Source organism: Psammomys obesus, unplaced genomic scaffold (assembly GCF_907164565.1).
Source record: "Psammomys obesus unplaced genomic scaffold, mPsaObe1.curated_primary_1811, whole genome shotgun sequence".
Taxonomy (NCBI): Eukaryota; Metazoa; Chordata; class Mammalia; order Rodentia; family Muridae; genus Psammomys; species Psammomys obesus.
This window is the reverse complement of record NW_026596256.1, coordinates 9,777,012-9,798,726: the sequence shown is the minus strand read 5'-3', so window position 1 is coordinate 9,798,726 and position 21,715 is coordinate 9,777,012.

Below are 21,715 nucleotides of genomic sequence, written 5' to 3'. Positions count from 1 at the left end.
ATTTTTTTCATATATTATTATTACAGAAACTTCTATTTGTTTCCTTATTCCTTTTGCTTGGGATAACTGTTCCTATCCTTTTAGTAGTTTTTGAGGATGCATTATAATTTGGGAGGGCAACAAAAGCATGAATGTTTTCTGACCAATTATCTTCATCTGTGTCTTTTATTTGAGAAATTTAAGCCATTGGTATTAAGATTATTATCCAAAGGTGTGCTTTAATTCATGTAATTATTTTTAATATTTTGATGTTTTCTTATACCCCTTTTGCTTAATAACTGTTGGCATCATTTTTTTCTTTGTAGTCTCTTGAGCCTGTCTTTTTTTTCCAGTTTGCAATATTTCTTCTACTACCTTCTATACACTGACTTAATGATCATAAATTACTGTAGTCTGTAGAAAGTTATTTCCCCTGAAATTTTGGTAAATACATTTGTTGAGTATAATAATGTTGGTTGAAATAAATCTTTATTAATTCTTATGGCTTTTAGAGTTTCTGTAAAAAAACTCAGCTGTTATTCTGATGAACCAATTCTTTTCTCTTGGAGCTTTCAATATGCTTTCTTTGTTTTATATGTTTAATATGTTGACTATAAATTGACATGGCATTTCAATTCTGGTCCTGTATGGATAATCTATATAGTTATTCTTCTGTATGCCATTTGGATAGGAGGGGTGTCTTTTATTCTCCAGATGTGAAAATTTTTCTTCTACAATTTTATTGAAAATATTTTTGTATGCCTTACATGTGAAATTCTTCTTTATTTATGCTATAATTCATTGTTTTGGTATTTTCACAGTATTCCAAAAATCTTGCATGTGATGTTGCCTTTTTTTTGCCATATTCTTTGACTGAAAAATCCAATGCTTTGCCTTCCAGCTTTGGTATTCTATTCTCCAGATCATCTGTTCTATCAATGAGCCTTGTAACTGAACTTAATTGAGCTCATAGAATCATTCATTTTCAGCTTCATTTCAGTATAGTGTGTCATAAGAATTTGTCTCTTTACTTAATTCTATTTTTTTATCCTGAGTTGACTTCCTTGTTTAATTCCGTTATTTATTTATGTTCTCTTGGAGTTAATTATTGTTCTTTTAAAATATATTCATGTTTATTTGTATCCTGTTTGGATTCATTGAACATATTTTTAATTGTTCTTTTGAATTCTTTTTTTAGAATTTCATCTACATGGGTCTCATTAGGTACCATTGCTTTGGAATTAGAAATTTTAGAGTTGGATATACATATTTTCTTGGTCCTTATTCCATTTTGTTTTAAAAAAATGTGTTGGGCCTTCATCTGGATTTTGTTCATTGGTTGAGTATTTGGGAGTGTGTTTCTGGCCTAGCTGTATTGAGTGGGTTTTTTTTTTTTTTTTTTGTATCTCTGATTGGCTGATTTTGATGAGATGATATTGAGGTTCAATCATGGTATAGCTGGCACTAATGCATCAATGGGTCAGTTGAAGTGTTAAAAACACTACCCGTGGTTAAGTGACCTCTGATGTTATGGTTGGGTACTCTGAAGGAGGTGAGGATGATGCTGTTATTGCAAGGGTCATAGCATGACTTCATATTGTGAGTGGGGATCCAGATCAGTAGTATTTTGTACCAGAATTTTCTGAATCACTAGACCCTTGCATCATAAGCAGTCAGGCTTTCTATGTGCTTATGGAATGGGTACCAGACACCACTCAAGCTCTGGTCTGTGACCTCAGAAGCAGGTAGCTTTTCTTGTGGCTACTTGGCATTTTGTTGATTTCAGTGCCTAAATATAAGAAGTTGCCACTCTTTGCAAGTGGCTTTCTAATGGGGTAAGCAATGCTATCATTACTGAGACACCAGGTTCTAACCTCAAAAGTGGATAATATATTTATGCAGCTAATTGGTAGAGCATCGGTTTCTAAAGACAGTGGAACATTAGCCTTTAGATTCAGAAACAGGTAGACTGTCCTTATGGCTTCTTAGTGTAAGGCACACTAGCTTCTACTGAGCCCTGGTCTCATCCTCAATTTTGGGTAGGTGGTAATTCTATAAGCCAAGAGGGAAAGGACCTCTGGAATCCCACTTCAGTTTCTTAATGGGAACACGTAATGGGTAGTGAGACACCACATAAAACAATATGGTAGTTCCTTCAAAAGATGAACCAGAACTATCATGCACTCCATCCAAAACTACATGGGAATAGATCAATTTCATCCTAGGTAATTGCAGCAGAAGGAATGAGTTTCTCTTTTTTATATTAGCTTTGTAAAGTTTAGTTTGTGGTAAGAATACATTGGCTGTTCCTCTGATACTCTTACATTTACCTGCATGATTTAAAGGTAAATTAACAATTAACTCATTTGAACAAATAATTCAGTTTCCTAATATAAAAGTTTATAACTTGCGACATGCTTTCTCATGTAGCTTTTTACGTTATTCTAGGCATCATTCTCCAAAGTAGATAATGTGAAATTGTTATCTATTTTTTAGATAACTGAGGCTTCTTGTTTTATAGTAAATTATCCAAGACTTTGGCCTAGGACCTCAGGAGATGGTTACAACTGTTAAAAGTGCTTGCAGTGCATGTCTGACAAGAGTTCAATCCCCCAAACCTATGTAATGAACCAGATATGGTGATCCATACCTATAATTTCAGCACTCCTATGTCAACATAGGAAGCAGAGATGGGAGAAAAGCTGGCAAGCCTGGGGTATGCGGAATCACAGCAAGAACAGTAAGAAAGACCCTGTCTCAAAAAGATGGAAGGCTGGAACCAAACACTCAAAGTTGTCCTCTTACTTCAACATGCATGCAATGGCACATTTGTGCCTGCCCTCACATACAGCACACACACACACACACACACACACACACACAAACACACACTAAATATAATGTATTTGTCTGCAAATAATACAATTTAGACTGTGACCAATTTAAAATAAATTTTATTAAAACTATTAGCCTTTATACCTACCAATAGAGGACTCTTTCAGTTAAAACTATTTCTGTCAGCTGTTAGCAATTCAAGTGACCAGAAAAGTTCTAGGAGCTTTTAGTCTTCTCCTCATTATTTGCAATTATAATTGCTCATATTCCCTTTTTCTTTCTTTCTTTACAGCAATTTGTTTTCTGTAGTTTTGTAAATGACCATATTTTTGCCCATGATCTAAAGAGCTAGAATGAAACTTCAAACATGCTTCATGCTTTTTAATTATAGCTTTGTTTCTGCTGTGAGGCTCAGTGACAGGAATAAAATTTCAACCAAGCAATTATCTAAGAGTTCCTCCAATAGCCCTGAGAGCTTTTTGCAGTCCTCTTTGGTTATATGTTGCATTTCTGTTACTATAGTTTCTTTTCAGAAACTTTCATGTAGCAACATGTGTGTATAGAGAGGCAACACTTGGGGCCATGTTCTGTATTTATCCGAGCCTTCTTGCTTCAATGTCTGTGACAAGCAGAGAGTGCAGACCAGCCACGAGGCCCACACTTTCTACACCTTATCAGAGATTGCCAATTCTTGGATCTGTAATAATTCAGACATAACTTTCTTCTTACTGTGCAAACACAGTTCAACATGGATTAGCTCTTTCAAAATCAAGTGCATGCCTTCAATCTTTGTTAGACCTTGTAAACTAGACCTTGCATAGAGCAGAGTCTCAGGTTTCCAACTGTGAAGATCCACTTAGTAGGAGCCTAAGAGAATGATGCCAACACTCATGTAAGTTATGTCACCTTCAGGATGACAATCAACCAAACTTGATCATTTTCTTTCACCTAACAATGCTTGGATTCCAACAAATTGCTGAGCACAAAGTAGCCCTTTATAGACACTCAAGGTCCTTCAAATCAATGACTAAATGTCTATCCTTTAGAAACAAGTTGAGATAACAATCCATTTTATGGATACTTAACTTTTGTAAATGACAGTTCTCTAAGAATATGAAATACACACTGGAAAACTCTACTAGTATCTCAAGTTATCTCTTATAAGCATGATCTAGACTTCATAGCAACTAATAGGCACCTGTTACATGAAATAACAGGGACTGCATGAGAGGAAAAGGAGACTAAAAAGAGGGCAGAGGGATGAGAAGAGAGACTAATATGAACAAAAGATGATATACATTCATTAAAATGTCATAAAGAATATTACCTTGTTTATTAAAACTTTAAAGGTGCATATAATCTTATAATAGTAATGTGATATATGCTACTACTAATGGCTCATTTGCATTTTGATTTAAATGCTATATTTTAATTATGGTTTAAAGTTAATAATGTAGATTTTTCTTTGTAACTAGGTACACATAACAATATACTAGCTTTTACAAGGTTTCCTGCTTCCTGGTCTTTTTCCCTCTTTTGTGTTATAGACCTTTTATGCCTAAGAAACAGAAACACAGAGAAGCAGAATTTCCTTGTATTGTTCTTTTAGAAGGAACCCAGGACTGTGAAGCCGGAGGGCTCATGAGGAGTTCATTAAATATTAACACATTGGAAATATATCGCAGAACTTTAAAAAAAAAGTAGACGGTTGCAGAAAGTCCTTGATTTTAAGGAAATATAAAAAAATAAAAACTATGTAATATTAATGAAACATACTCCAGTCTCTTTCCTCTGATATGCCAGAGCCTGCCAAAGTAAATAGGAATGCATTCTCTTCTGCAAACAGGGTTTTAATGATTCCCAGCAGAACCACACCCACAGTTTTCATTGTTCTAGTCTAAACCCTGATGATCTGACTCAGACCTTAGCCTCTTTATTTCTACTTTTTTTTTAAACCTGAGTTCACATCCACACCATGTTTCACAAATTAGTCATCCGACAATGATTAGTCATCCCTATGATTTATATTGTATCCTCCCAAACAGATGTGATGCATTGAAGTCATAATTTCTAGTACCTCAGAATATGACCTTACTTGAAAATAGGGTAATTGTATATGCGATTAGTTAAGGATGAGGTCAAGGTGTGGTAAGGTGGGCTTCTCATCCAAATGCTTGTTGTGTCTACAAAGACAAACGCACAAGAAAAATAAAGATGAGCCTCTCATCCAATTTATTGCTGTGTCTACAAAGTCACAAAGCACAAGAAAATAACATATAAAAACTGAGATTGATATAAGAGCTGTTGGCTCAGAGAGAAGTGAATTGGGGCTTTGGTACTGTAATTCTAGATACTTGTGCGTCTGCAGCAAGAGGTGCATGAGTTTGATGTTATCTTCAGCTACACATTGAACTGCTCATTGAGCTACCTTCGTAAGATTCTGTCTACACACATATGCATGCTTGAGTGCTTACATACATAAATATGTAAATTAAAGCAGAGAGAAACACGAAATAGCTTCTCCTTTCGGAAGCCTCTACAGAATCCAGCCTTACTCACACAGTGATTTGGACACCTAGTCTACAGGAAAATGAGAAAATAAATTTCCAGCCTTATGAAACCATAGAGTCTGAGTCAGTCCTAGGGAAATTAATGTGCCCAGCATCTCCAATCCATGACACACACTCATTCTCTTAAGGAACTATTTGGTACTTTTGTGTCCATGGTATTCTCTCAGCCTATCTTTTTCACTCTAGCCATTGCCATGGCAACCAACTTCTCACACAGGCAACCTGGCAGCACTGATCCTCATCCTCAGTGCATATCTGTTGCACTTTTTCTCTAGTATCACAGGGGCTTTCTGTCTACCACTGAGACTGTACAGCTGTCAGCTGTAACCACACATGGACAAATTAGAGCAGTAAAGCAGTTAGCAACCAAATAAAAGCAGGTAAGACTAGAGTAGACTGTAACGTTGGCTAAATGTCATTCTCTCCCCCCAAGAACTACAGGTAGCAAAGGATGCCAGCAATGCTTTAGATTGGCTTTCTTGCCCTCATTAAGTTGTTAGTTTGTTTGTGCTATTGTTGTTGTTTGTATAGTTTTTGTTTGTTTGTTTTCTTTTCTTTGTTGTTTTCCCCTTCTATCAACTTCTGAAATCTTCTAATTTTGTAAAGCTCTAGTTTCATGTTTTGCTTCAGGAGTACAGAATAAATAAACCAAGGCTTATTTAAGTGACTCTTTGGTTTTAGTTCCTCCATTTAAGAAAATTTGCTGTTATAATTTCATCCACATTCCTTTACTTTTTTGCATCTCTAATGTACTTACATAGTAATTGGGAAAAGCAAGCATGGGAACATTTATTAGACTTCCCATTTACTTGGCTACATGGTCAATAGTTTATAAAACAAAATTTAAAATAGTATTTTGTCTTGTGCTTATAGGATATACATTACAAAGTTGTATAATTCAAGATTTAATTATTGTGCAGCATTGAGTGAGATTTTTTTTTATCAATTACTCATTTATTTTGCTCATGTGTACTCCATGCCCTTAAAGCATACTACTTACAGTTCATCAATATTATTTAGTGTTTGCTAACTATCTCTTCACTGAGCATATTCATCTTATTTTTTAAAGCTTTTTAAAAATATTGCCTGAAGGAACCAAGGTATTGCAACAACTAAGGTGTTTTTAGTTCCATTTATATTCATCCTCTTTCCCCTTTCTTAATATGTTTTTGTGTTTTTCTAGAGAAGGCAAACTTTGTTCTTGATCAAGAGTGTGTACTGAGAAGAGCAAACACAATGAGGCAAGAGGTAGGTTTGTTTCTTATGACTAAGGTGGCGACTTCATCTTCTCTCCATTGTCTTGAGTCTGACGTTATTATGTCAATGTCCTTATAAAGAATTTATATATATATTATGGAAATATGAATAAAGTCATTATGTTTTTCTGATATTATTGGTACATGAACGATAAACTCACTCTGCATGTTTTGTCTGCAAGATGAGTTGGTCAGTTCAAGCCTGAATAACCATTATTCTTCTCCAGTAGGGACCCATGAATTGACTCTCTAACTTGACTTAAGACTCACTCAACATGAAGGGTGCTGAATACTTAGTCAGATACCCAGGGCTAGTGATGTCGAGGACCTTGGAAGAAAATCTGCAATCACTACTTTATTAATCAGCATAATCCCCAGCTTAATTCTCAGTATTTATCCTTATACCCACAGGTGTGTAGTAGCTACCTCTCATCAAGGACGTATAGACAGAAACTATTACAGAAAACAACAACCAAACAAACTGCAAACTTGTGGAGACACACTGTGGGTAATACACCTGCAGCAAAACTCCCAGACCTAAAGTTCAGGGGTCATTGCAGCAGAGGGGACAGAAAGATGGTAAGAGCCAGAGGAACACGGAGTTTTCTGTGAGATTGTGTCTCTCCTAGAAATGTTAGAAGGTACCCACCAACATGGCTCCCTAAATTTGACTCGAGCAAAGATGATATCACCAATAGATAGAAATGTGAATATGGATAAGTGAATTCTCATGAGGCCTCAACCCTATACAAAGAATTACAGGAACTGAAGAATCTGACAGATTCTCCCATGGATGAACACACCATATGTTTATCCAAAACCAATTTGTCAGCATTGAAAACACAAACTTACAAGTAACATTATAAGGACTAAGACAGTTGTATTTATCTGTTTGGGTATTTATTTACATATAAGAATATACAAGTGGTATAAATTTGAAAGGAAGCAAGGTTAGGCAATGTATGAGCTGGCTTAGAAGAAATGGAAGGGAAAAATGATATATTATGAACTAAAAAATTTTGAATTAAGTTTTTATTCAGATAATTGGCAGACTGAAACAAAGCAGACATTATTTTGTTACTTCGTTTAAAGATGTTATTTTGAAAGACTAAAATATTTCAAGATTTATAGTTGAATGCAAGGAAGAAAGTGGTGTTTCTGACTAAAATTTTGGGGCCATATGCAGGGTCATAGATCATTAGTTCTCTGATTTTTAACAAATTTTGAGATGAAATGATAAGCATCATACTTTTTATCTGGCAGTTGATGGGACCACCACCCAGATGAAACAGGATTTTGCCACTAAGAGTAATCATACTGCGTTTCTGACTCCAGCCTAATTAACGTTTCTAGTTGTTCTTCAGTAATTCATGATTCAGTAATCCAACCACACAAAGAGAAACTCAGATATGTTACTCGTGATCAGTTCTGCAAGAAACATGGCAAATAGTTCGTAAGTGTAGATCTTACAGGGCTGGAGAGACGGCTCAGCCACTAAAGGCTAGGCTCACAACCATAAATATAAGAGTGTAGGTCTTACAGTGAACTTACATACTTAAGAAACTGATTGTGACAGCAAAGTTTCATGATGTCATAACTGGTAGTTGTACAGGGCTATTTTAGTGTAACCACCAATGAATAGAACTAAATTTTCATATTGCTTTGATTTTTAACAAAAATGACAAAGTATCAATTTAAATCTTGAAGAAATGAATATTGAAGGAAAAGTCCTTTGTAATTATAATCTTTCAATCATATGATTTTGACCAATTTTATGTACAACCTACTAGTTCAATTTTATTTTCACAGAAAGGTGTAGTAAAAATGCATTTTTTTTTATTTAAAATTTAGTTTTTTAAATATAGCAATGCAGGTTAACCATTTTTGCATGCCCTTATATTTCACTTTATCTCTGTATGATTAAAGGCTTCTTGTTATTCCATTAAATGCATCTATACATTTTCCCCAATGAGAAAAATTTGTTTTCTTAGTTATCAAAATAAAGCAGAAGTTAGCATCCTTTGTATGTGTGTACATTTAGAAATATGTTATATCATCCAAAACTTCAGTGCCTGCAGGGCACCCCTCTCACACACTGAAGGCCTCTTCATTCACCAATACCCTGTCCCTTAGGACACACCCACAAGCACAAGCTCAAACACAGGCTACCCTGCATTTGTCTTTCTGCGCATGCGAACTTTCCTTCTACATGTATAGCTGAATAACCAACGCACACACTGAAACCATTAGACCTCACCCATTTTCTTGAAGAATTCTCCAGATACCAGAGAAAAACCAATCTGACCTGCAGAATCCAGGAACAGACAGTGAACACTACGGATGACCAAATGGCCAGAGGTCGGCAAAAGAACACAACCAACGCAAATCAAGATATCATGGCTTCACTGGCAACCTCCAAAATTATTGGACACTCCAACTCCGCAGAAACACAAGAAAATGATTTTAAAGCTATGATTATCCAGTTAATTGAGGCACATAAAGAGGAAACCAACAAATCTCTCAGAGAAATAGTCATAGAGATTCAAACAGTTAAAGAGGATACAAAAAAAATCCCTTAAAGATTTGGCCTCCCAAATAGAAACAAAGAAAAACGAAGCAAACGAAGAAGCTCTTAAAGAAACACATGCAAATATAGCCAAACAATTGGAGGCAGAAGCAGAGGCACTAAGAGAGGAAACAAACAAGAAAATAGAGACCATCTTGGAGACACAGGAATTCACACTCAAACAGATAAAGGAAATGTTGCAAGACATGAAAACAGAATTAGAATCAATAAAGAAAACACAAACTGAGAAAACCCTGGAACTGAAGAACTTAGAGAAAAGAGAAGGAATCACAAAGGTAAGCATCACTAATAGAATACAAGAGATGGAAGAGAGAATCTTGGGTACTGAAGATACACTCACAGAAATTGATACTTCTCTCAAAGCAAAAATAAAATCAAAAAAATCCAAAACACAAACCATCCAAGAAATCAAAGACGCCATGAAAAGGCAAAAATCTAAGAATAATAGGAATTGAAGAAGAAGAAGAGGAGTCCAGGCTACGAGGTCCAGAAAATATTTTCAAGAAAATCATAGAAAATTTTCCCAACCTAAAGAAAGAGATGTCCACAAACATACAAGAGGCCTACAGAACACCAAATAGACTAGACCAGAGAAGAAACTCCTCACGCCACATCATAGTCAAAACACTTAATCTACAGAACAAAGAAAAGATACTAAAAGCAGCAAGGGAAAAAGGCCAAGTAACATATAAAGGCAAACCTATCAGAATCACACCGGACTTCTCATCAGAAACTATGAAAGCCAGAAGGGCCTGGGGAGATATCATGCAGGCCCTAAGGGACCACAGATGCCAACCTAAACTACTTTACCCAGCAAAGCTTTCAATCAACATAGATGGAGAAAATAAAATATTCCACGACAAAACTAAATTTAAGCAATATTTGAACAGCAACCCAGCCCTACAGAAGATACTAGAAGGAAAATTCCAAACCAATGAAAACAAATACACCCAAGAAAATATAGGTTAAAGATAATTTCCCAACAAAAATCAAAAGCAAACAAGCAATGATTCACAGTAACATCGCCAACTCCACAATAATAGGAAATAACATTCAATGGTCATTATTATCTATTAACATCAATGGACTCAACTCTCCAATAAAAAGACACAGACTAACAGAATGGGTGCGGAAACAGGAACCAACATTCTGCTGCATCCAAGAAACACACCTACACAACAAAGATAAACATTACCTCAGAGTAAAAGGCTGGAAAACAGTTTTTCAAGCAAATGGACCCAAAAAACAAGCAGGAGTGGCTATCCTAATATCCAATAAAATAGATTTTCAACCAAAACTAATCAAAAAAGACATAGAGGGGCACTACATTCTCATCAAAGGAAAAATTCACCAAGAAGACATCACAATTCTAAACATCTATGCCCCAAATACAAGAGCTCCTACATTCATAAATGAAACATTATTAAAGCTTAAACCACACATTGATCGTAATACCCTAATAGTGGGTGACTTCAACACCCCACTCTCACCAAGGGGCAGATCAACTAGACAGAAACCAAATAGGGAAATAAAAGCGCTTACAGAGTCCCTAAATCAAATGGACCTAATAGATGTCTGCAGAACTTTCCACCCAAACTCAAAAGAGTATACCTTCTTTTCAGCACCTCATGGAACCTTCTCCAAAATAGACCATATAGTTGGTCACAAAGCAAACCTCAACAGATATAAAAAGATTGAGATAATCCCTTGTATTCTATCGGACCACCATGGACTAAAGCTGGACATCAACAACAATGGAAATGACCAAAAACCTACACGCACATGGAAACTGAACAACTTGTTACTCAATGACACTGGGTCAAGGAAGAAATAAGGAAAGAAATTAAAGACTTCCTAGAACTCAATGAAAATGAAAGCACAACATACCCAAATTTATGGGACACATTGAAAGCAGTGCTCAGAGGAAAATTTATAGCACTAAGTGCCTTCAAGAAGAAATTTGTAACATCACATACAAGTAACTTAATGGCCCAACTGAAAACACTAGAAAAAAAAAGAAGCAGATACACCCAAGAGGAGCAGAAGGCTGGAAATAATCAAACTCAGGGCTGAAATCAATCAATTAGAAACAAATAAAACTATTCAAAGAATCAATGAAACAAAAAGCTGGTTCTTTGAGAAAATCAACAAGATAGACAAACCCTTAGACAAACTAACTAAAAAGCAGAGAGGAGCTATCCAAATCAACAAAATCAGAAATGAAAAGGGGGACATAACTACAGACACTGAAAAAATCCAAACAAACATTAGGTCATACTACAAAAGCCTATATGCCACAAAATTTGAAAATCTAAATGAAATGGACAATTTTCTTGATAGATTCCATCTACCAACATTAACTCAAGATCAGGTAGAAAGACTGAATAACCCTATATCCCCCAAGGAAATTGAAGCAGTCATTAACAGTCTCCCCTCCAAGAAAAGCCCTGGGCCCGATGGTTTCAGTGCAGAATTCTACCAGACCTTCAAAGAAGTGCTAATACCAATTCTCCTCAAACTATTCCACAAAATAGAAACAGAAGGAACACTACCAAACTCATTCTATGAAGCGACAGTCACCCTGATACCCAAACCACACAAGGACCCAACAAAAAAAGAGAACTTCAGACCTATCTCTCTTATGAATATTGATGCAAAAATACTCAATAAAATACTTGCAAACCGAATCCAAGAACACATCAAAGATATCATCCACCATGACCAGGTAGGCTTCATCCCAGGCATGCAAGGGTGGTTCAACATACGGAAATCCATCAATGTAATCCACCACATAAACAAACTGAAGGAGAAAAACCACATGATCATCTCCTTGGACGCCGAAAAAGCATTTGACAAAGTCCAACACCCATTCATGTTTAAAGTCTTGGAGAGAGGAGGGATACAAAGCACATACTTAAACATAGTAAAAGCAATATACAGCAAGCCAACAGCCAACATCAAACTCAATAGAGAGAAACTTAAATCAATCCCACTGAAATCAGGGAAAAGACAAGGCTGCCCACTCTCTCCATATCTCTTCAACATAGTACTTGAAGTCCTAGCCAGAGCAATAAGACAACTAAAAGAGATCAAGGGGATACAAATCGGAAAGGAAGAGGTCAAAGTGTCACTATTCGCAGATGATATGATAGTATACATAAGTGACCCCAAAAATTCAACCAGAGAACTCCTTCAGCTGATAAACACCTTTAGCAAAGTGGCAGGGTACAAAATCAACTCAAAAAAATCAGAAGCACTCCTGTACACAAAAGACAAAAGGGCTGAGAAAGAAATTAGGGAAACAACACCCTTCACAATAGCCACTAATAACATAAAGTACCTTGGGGTGACTCTAACCAAGCAAGTGAAAGACCTGTTTGAGAAAAACTTCAAGTCTCTGAAGAAAGAAATTTAAGATCTCAGAAGATGGAAAGATCTCCCGTGCTCATGGATTGGTAGGATTAACATTGTGAAAATGGCTATCCTGCCAAAAGCAATCTATAGATTCAACGCAATTCCCATCAAAATACCAACTCAATTATTTTCAGACCTTGAAAAAAAGATTCTCAGCTTCATATGGAGAAACAAAAAACCCAGAATCTCCAAAACAACCCTGTACAACAACAGTTCATCTGGAGGTATCTCCATCCCTGATCTCAAGCTATACTACAGAGCAATAGTAATAAAAACCGCATGGTATTGGCATAGAAATAGAAAGGAGGATCAATGGAACTGAATAGAAGACCCAGAAACAAACCCATGTACCTATGAATACTCGATTTTTGACAAAGCAGCCAAAACCATTCAATGGAAAAAAGACAGCATCTTCAACAGATGGTGCTGGTCTAATTGGATGTCTACATGCATAAAAATGAAAATAGACCCACATTTATCACCCTGCACAAAACTAAAGTCTAAGTGGATCAAAGACCTCAACATAAAACCAGATACTCTAAATCTGTTAGAAGAAAAAGTGGGAAACAGCCTAGAACTCATTGGCACAGGAGGCAACTTCTTCAACAGAACTCCAACAGCACAGGCTTTAAGAGCAACAATCAATAAATGGGACCTCATGAAACTGAAAAGCGACTGCCCACAGATTGGGAAAGAATCTTCACCAACCCTTTATCTGACAGAGGGCTAATATCCAGTATATACAAAGAACTAAAGAAGCTGAAAAGCAACAAACCAAGTAATCCAATTAAAAAATGGGGAGCAGAGCTAAACAGAGAATTCTCTGTAGAGGAATATAGAATGGCAGAGAAACACTTAAAGAAATGCTCAACATCATTAGCTATCAGGGAAATGCAAATCAAAATGACCCTGAGATTTCACCCTACACCCATCAGAATGGCCAAGATGAAAAACTCAAGTGATAACACATGCTGCAGAGGTTGTGGAGAAAGGGGAACCCTCCTCCATTGCTGGTGGGAATGTAAACTAGTACAACCACTTTGGAAGTCAATCTGGCACTTTCTCAGACAACTAGGAATAGTGCTTCCTCAAGACCCAGCTATATCACTGCTAGGTATATACCCAAAATTTGCTCAAGTACACAATAAGGACATCTGCTCAACCATGTTTGTAGTAGCTTTATTTGTAACAGCCAGAACCTGGAAACAACCCAGATGTCCATCAATGGAGGAATGGGTACAGAAATTGTGGTATTTTTACATAATGGAATACTACTCAGCAATTAAAAAAGAGGAAATCATGAAATTTGCAGGCAAATGGTGGGATCTAGAAAAGATCATTCTGAGTGAAGTATCCCAGAAGGAGAAAGACAAACATGGAATATACTCGCTTATATAGACCTAAAAGATATGATAAACATAATGAAATCTATACACCTAAAGAAGATAATCAAGAAAGTGGATATGGGGTATGATGATGAATCCTCATTTAGAAAGACAAATGGGATATGCATTGAACGTATGACAGGAGTCTACTGCAGAAGGCATCTGAAAGACTCTACCTAGCAGTGTATCAAAATAGATACTAAGACTCATAGCCAAACCTTCAGCAGAGTGCAGGGAATCATATGAAAGAAGGGGAGTTTGATGTGGAAAGGATAGTAACTCCACAAGGACCAAACATATCTGGGCACAGGGTCTTTTCTGAGATGGACACTCAACCAAAGACCATAAGAGGATAAAACCTAGAACCTCTGCTCGGATGTGACCCGTGATAGCTCAGTAATCAATTGGTTTCCCATAGTAAGGGGATCAAGGACTATTTCTAACAGGAACTCAATGACTGGCTCTTTGACCTCCCCACCTTCCAAGGGAGGAGCAGTACTGTTAGACCACAGAGGAGGACTTTGCAGCCAGTCCTGAAAATACCTGACAAAACATAGTTATATTAAAGGGGAGGAGGTCCTCCCCTATCAGTGGACTTGGAAAGGGGCAGGGAGGTGATGAGGAAGGGAGGGTGGGACTGGGGAGGGAAGGAGGGATACAGCTGGGATACAGAATTAACAAAATGTAACTAATGAGAAAAATAAAACTAAAAAAAAAAAAAAGAAATATGTTATATCAAAAATATAAACAATGTAGGTTCACTGCATATTTCCAATATTTCTGAAATTAATATTGAGCTGGAAGTAACCAGAGCAGTAGAAACTGTCCTCTGGCTCCACAGGAATATTAACCTCTTGTTTTAATTATAAACTCATGTGTGTGTGGATATATGACATAGGTCTTCCCCTTCAAAGTCATGCAATTTCCCATTATTCATCCATGACTTCTTTCACATGCTTTTGGCACATTTTACCTATAAAATATAAATTTGAATATTATGCATTTTATTGTTGTCAAATGATAACTTCTCGATATTATTTGTATTTTCTGTACAAACTTTGGTCACACGGTATTTTTCTTATTTTAACATATTATTGACATTGATGTGAATCCACTGAAAACAAACATTACTTGTAAAATTACACTAAATTCTCATTGACTAGATCAATGAAAATGATTTATTGTTATCCATGAGAAAGGTAATATCTTACTGTCTTAAATAAAGCAAAATCAGATTTTTTTTTCCAGTGGTCACAACAATTTTCTTCTTCAGAGCATACTGAACTTATTTATACGCGGTATACATTGAATACATAATAAAGTAGGTGGCAGGCAGAAAGCTCACTTAATGGCACTATTTCCTGTTCCCACCTTTTTCTTGCCTCTCCTATTCACCTCTACTTCATTGACAAAGACCACTAAATAAGCTGCATTGTGAAGTCTGTGATGATCTGCTTAAAAAGCAAGGCATTAAAAAAATCCTTCTGAAATAAGAAACTAAGTACAATTTTTGTGAGCCACCACTAAACATCAGATAATATTATTCATGCTGCAATTTGAAAGGAAGGTAGGAGAAAATCATCTCTCTGCCTCTGCATAATTCACCCTTGGGAGCACAGAAAGCAGCAGAGAACAATGAAAATGGAAAATTCGTGACTCTCATCGCTAATACTTCAGTCTTGAGTGAACCACAGTCATGATTTTCCAACAACAGTCTGTCACGAAACCAAGGAAATTTCAATTCAAAAATCATGCTTTCAAAAGTGTTTGGTTTGCTTAAACTGATGAAATTTGTCGCTGGAATAAGGTTTTATGCAAATAGTAAGGCTTGTTGAGTTAAGTTCTGCTTTTGAGCATTATCATAAAACTACAGTGCAGAGTCCAGAATTGACTCTAGGAGGAAGAAGAAAGGAAGAATCCTATTAACAAGAAAATAATACCTTCAAGAAAAAGGTGTGCTGATGTATGCCTGGGAGCCCAGTGCTCTAGAGGATGAATCAGGAGGTTAGAGAGTTGTTGGCCAGCCTAGAGTGGACAACAGACTATCGTGAAGCAACAACAGCAAAAGCTAAAGATGCTGTAGAACTACCCCAGATCTATGAGGCATCCTTCTTTGTGATGAATATTTAAACGTGGAAGGAATTGGAAATAGGTTCTAGATCAGTTATCTTAGATAACTGGCCAATGGCAAAGTTTATAAGAAATAAACTGAGACACCTTAATGCTCTCCCAGAGCAGAATTCTTCAGGAGTACCCATTCTCATTTCAGTGCTAGATGAATCAAATAACAGCACATATCCTGGTAATATCATACGTGCTTTGAGTAATTAAAAAAAATCACTTTGTTGAAATATGTACTAAGCTGCCTTTGTTTGGTGGTTTGTAGTTATTTCACAGGCAGGAAGGTCATTGGAGTGGATTTTTCCTTTATAATGATCAGCATGTGAGGCCAAGAATGGGAACTGCAGGACTCAGTCACTGTTGAGAAGAATGGGTGTTGGCTATTCACATCAACTCAGAGAGCAGGGAACACTGCTGCGGACTCCTTTTATAAACTTTGTATACTTTATAAACTTTGTAAACCCTTAAGGTAAGAAAGCGTTGTGACCTCTGCCTGAAGAACTCCAGCACCTGGGTCCCACGCCAAAGGCTTCCCTTTCACCCTTGGTCTTTTTCTAATGGCTCTGACTTTCATTCCCAGCTCTGACTCGGGAGAGTGCCCAGACCCTGCCCTACAAGAAAAATCCCACCAATCCCTAAGCAAGGTAACCCACCAGTCCTCAAGCTCTCCAAGCTCAGAACTTGAAATCCCACCAATCCTCACCCTGGAAATCTCTGCCCCCCTAAGAAATCAGACAATGCAGGCAGTCCTGATAGGTTCAGGCCGGAAGAAAGGGGAGGAGGACCGCTCCTATCAGTGGGCCAGGGGAGGGGAACAAGAGGAGAAGAGGGAGGGAGGAGAGAGAGAATTACAGCTGGGATACAAAGTGAATAATTTGTAATAAATAAAAAATAAATTAATAATAAAAAATAAATCCTCTAAAAGTGCTGCCTACTCTCTTCAGTTTCCTGCTGCATATAATTCAATTTAGTTAATAAAGTTTTCAGCAGAATTTAATACCCAAATATCTGACAAATTATTTTATCTCTTCATTTAGACGTAGTGCCTCATGGGAAATTTCTAGAATGGCATATTTTTCTTTCTAGAGTAGATTTGTAATTCCATTTAAAAAGTTGGTATATAAACAGAATTGTGTCTGAATATTTAGTTTACCAGAAACTTAATAAAATATATAGTCCACATTGGTAGTTTCCTATATAGAATATTATGGCTTCAGCTTTGAGCATTAATTCTTATTACTGTTCTATGACATCATTATCAAGGCAACTATAAGAGAAAATTTTAATTAGTGACTTGCTTACATTTTCAGAGGTTTAGTCCATTATCGTCATGGCAGGAAGCATGGTTCCATGTAGGTGGAGCAGTAACTGAGAACTACATCTTGATCCATAGGCAGAGAGGGGGAGGGGAGAGGGAGATGGAGAGGGAGAGGGACTGAGCCTCCTCTGGGTCTTTGAAACTTCAATCCAGTGACACACTTCTTCCAACAAGGCCACACCTACTGACAAGGCCATACCTCCTAGCTCTTCTGAAGTAGTTCCACTACCTGTGGACCAAATCTTCAGATATATGAGCCTCTGGGGACATTATTATCTAAACCACCAGAGTATGTAAAAACAATCAGTGTCCAGAGCCATCTGAAAGACAATTATTAGCCATAAGAAAGAATCCCAGAAATATAAAAGTTGATAGCTTACACAGTCAATTTGGCAGTTCTGGCCTTGTTTTCATTTTGATGAAAAGGTTGTGAATCTGATTTTATCACAGAATACATGAACTTTTGGTTTAGACTTTATATTTTAATGAGCTAATTGACTTTTTGGTATGTGTGTATGATTGTGTGGGTGTGTGTATGCCCACATGTGTGTATTGTATCGGCAATTGGCTTGTATGTCCTTGGTGCGTGTAGGGAGGCTAGAGGCTTATGCTGCTGTCTTCTTATGCTACTCTTCACCTTATTTTTGAATTTTTTTTTCATTGACCCCGGAGCTTGATGCTTCACCTGGATTGGCCAATTAGCAAGCCCTCAGGATCTGCTTTCCTCTCCCCCTCGTTTTGAGGTTTGAAATGGGGAATCACCATGCTGTCATTTTTGTTGATGTTAACTATTTTGTGGCTTTCTAAATATAATGTTTTACTCTTTGAGTATTTCAAAGATGTTTATAATATAATTTGATCAGGTTCTTGATTAAGTTAAATTAGTTGTATGTGCTTTGGAGAGCCATCTCAGAATAACAAAGCCTCAGGTACATTTCTCCCTTAACTAAACGTCTTGAAATTTATCTTACTGTTTAAATCTAATACACAAAGATATATATGTACAAACCATAGAAACAATATGGTTTTTATTAGATATGAAAAGATAGAAAGATACAAATATGCATTAAGAATGAGATATTTAAGTATGGAATATACATGTTTGTTTTGTAAAACAGGATCTTCTAAATATAAAAATTTAATGCAGTTTTTTTGATCCTATAATCACTGTTTCTGTACCCCATAATTTCTGTCAAAGAAGTATGTGAAAGCAAGGTAAAGCAAAAGAGCCTTGTATTGTACAATAAATATGAAAATATACATTCTATATGTTCAGGAACGATTTCTGTAAGAATGTTAAGAAACTTGAGGTTGTTTGGGCTAGAATATAGTTTAAAATCTGCAGTTTGCATTATTCCAGTTTGATAACTACATATATGTTTCATCCTTATTAATTTAATCATGTAAACAGTGCTACATTTAGACTCCAAAAAGAACCATGAACTAATTCAGAATTACATAACATATCACTTTATTTCAGGTGTTTTTATTTTCCTGTGTGTCTTCCATTGAGCACCATTTTCTACTGCATTCTTGTTAGAACTCTTTTTGATCTTGTTGGGTCTTTTCAGATCTATGTTACAAATGACTATCATTTATCAGCTTTTTCTACTGTATTTTGGTGATTATTTTATTAAAAAGTGCACTTCTAAAAATGATTATATAACTTCATTTGCTGCAACAAAAGCATACACATATTACATTTTCTTTCTTTCCTCCTTTTTTTTTGAGTTACTTAGACTTTTTCCTGTGCATTTTAGGCAACCCCTGTATCATTGAGCTGTATCTCTCTTTTACAAGGCAGATGTTTAAGGAATAAAATAATTATTGTTTATTATTATTTTTATTATAGCTTTAATGAATTGTGAATGCAAAGTACATACATTTCTATTCATTCATCACAATGATGCAAATTGGCTCCCATTAAAGCGACATTTTATGAATCTTTAACTGCACGTTAGAGAAGATACAGTTTTACTTCTATCTTGCATTGTAGTAGTAATGGTAGACCAATACGAACATCTTTCTAATTGTCAAAGTTGTTTCTCTTTATCTAGAAAATAAAATCCCACATTTTTAAAATTCATTTGTTCAGGCAGTCATTTATCTGCCGGGCTGTATAGGGTACCCCGGGCCTTGGACATGCTGGGTCAATGCTCCTGCACTTAGCTATATCTCCATTACACAGACCTGCATGTCTCAACTGTAATGACTGTGACTTCCTGGGCTTTTAGATAAAATCATATCTGTATGATGGAAATTACAGTTATATATAAGCTTAGAAAACCACATCATGCTTACTACACCCACGCAATGAATTTTTTCAAGTTTATCTTCGATGTACTATTAAAATGACCTGGACCAGGAAAAAAAGACTTGATTCTCAAAAGCTCTGTAAAAAGTAAAACATTCTTTTATAATATGGATTCAGAGTTGAGTCAGAAGTGAATTCATGTGGGCAGAATGGTCTCTGTGTCTATTCTTAACTCCAAGGCTGAATTGAGAAAGCAGACATGCGACTGTTAGCTCAGGGTAAGCCAAGAGTTGACAGCTTAGGTGTCCACAATAGCGGACACTTCTTTTGTAATGTTTTTGGAGAGAAGAAAGTCTCTGCTCCATAAAATGTCAAGGTACTTAAAAAAGAAAATGAAACATAAAAATAAAAAGATTTTCAAATATGACTGTTAAGATAAAATCAGTACTTAATCTCTCCCTTACTTTGTTTTTTTTTTTTATGAACTGGTTTTAGTTCATTTCTGTACCTTATATTAAAACTTCTTTATGTCAAATTTTCTAAAATTATCACCCTTACATCTCCATACATAAAAGTTTAGAGATTTGACATAAAGACTAAAGATTAATAGATTAATTTTAATTCATTTAAAGCAAAGGAGCACACTGACCAGGCACTTTTAGGGTATTCTTCACTCACAGAATCAAGCTTTTTATAATACATTTTGAGCCCATGCTAATACTATATCCACAATGATTATACAGCAGGTAAGTGCTGTCTGTACTCTCATAGACCTTCTGTTCTTTGGGGAGAGATACCAACTAAATAGTTATAGAGATACACATCAATTACATGTGTGGAATCTTTATGGTGACAGAATCTTTATGGAGGACAGAAATCAGGTTTGCAATCCAGGTACAAAGCATCTGTGTACGGAGACCTGAAGATGATTTGGGGTTAAGCAAGTAAAGGTACATTGTGCATCTCTCGTGGAAAAACAAAGTTCAATGGAGGACAGAATGTAACATTCAGGGAACTTGAAAAGCTAGAAACTGTTGTACCTGGAACAGGAGGGGAGGCAGGGGTTGGGCAACAGAGAATTTGCAGTTAAGTTATGGATCTCACGTTGTACCCTGAACTAAACAGGATGTGACTGAATGTAGATTACAATAAAATATCAGAATCCTTTACCAAAAATGCAGTTTGCTTTCAATAGGAACCACACATCAGGTGTCAGTAGAGGTAGAAACAGGGGTTGAGTAGAAACTGGAAGTAATAGTACAAATGAAGAATCACATTGATGTTACCCTCATGGGACAGGGCTTCTCAATTTCTGTATCTTACACATAGATATTCTGTTAAGTAATAAAAGAATAATATTTTCTGGCTTGAAATTCATTGAACTCATTTTATGAAGAACCCCAAATATCCAGTTTCCTATACATTTTTTTAAAATAGATCAACTACTATAACATACTATTGTATCAACCTTTGTGAGGGTGTCAGGTCCTGTGGAACTGGGGTTACATACACACGGTTATAAGGGGCCATGTGGGTGCTGGGAATTGAATCTGGGTCCTCTGGAAGGGGTACCCGTGCTCATAACTGCTGAATCATCTCTCCAGCCTTTAGACAGCTAAAGACAGCTACAGTCTTTACTATGTATAATGGTTAGATTTATGTCAACTTTGTACAAGCTGGAGTCATTTGTGAAGAGGAAATCTCAGTTGAGAAAACACTCCCACAAGATTGTCTTGTAAGGATGCCTGTAGGACGTTTTCATGACTGATGATTGCTGTAGGTTCATCCAGTGACACTCTGGGATGATGGTCCTGAGTAGTGTAAGAGATCGTGCTAAGAAAGCCAGAAAGGAGCATGTTTCAATGTCCTTTCCTGTTTTCTGGTACCTGGCTCCAGGTTGCAGGAGTGACTACCTGAATGATAGACTCTGCACTCTAAGATTAAAACCAACACACACACACACACACACACACACACACACACACACACACACACA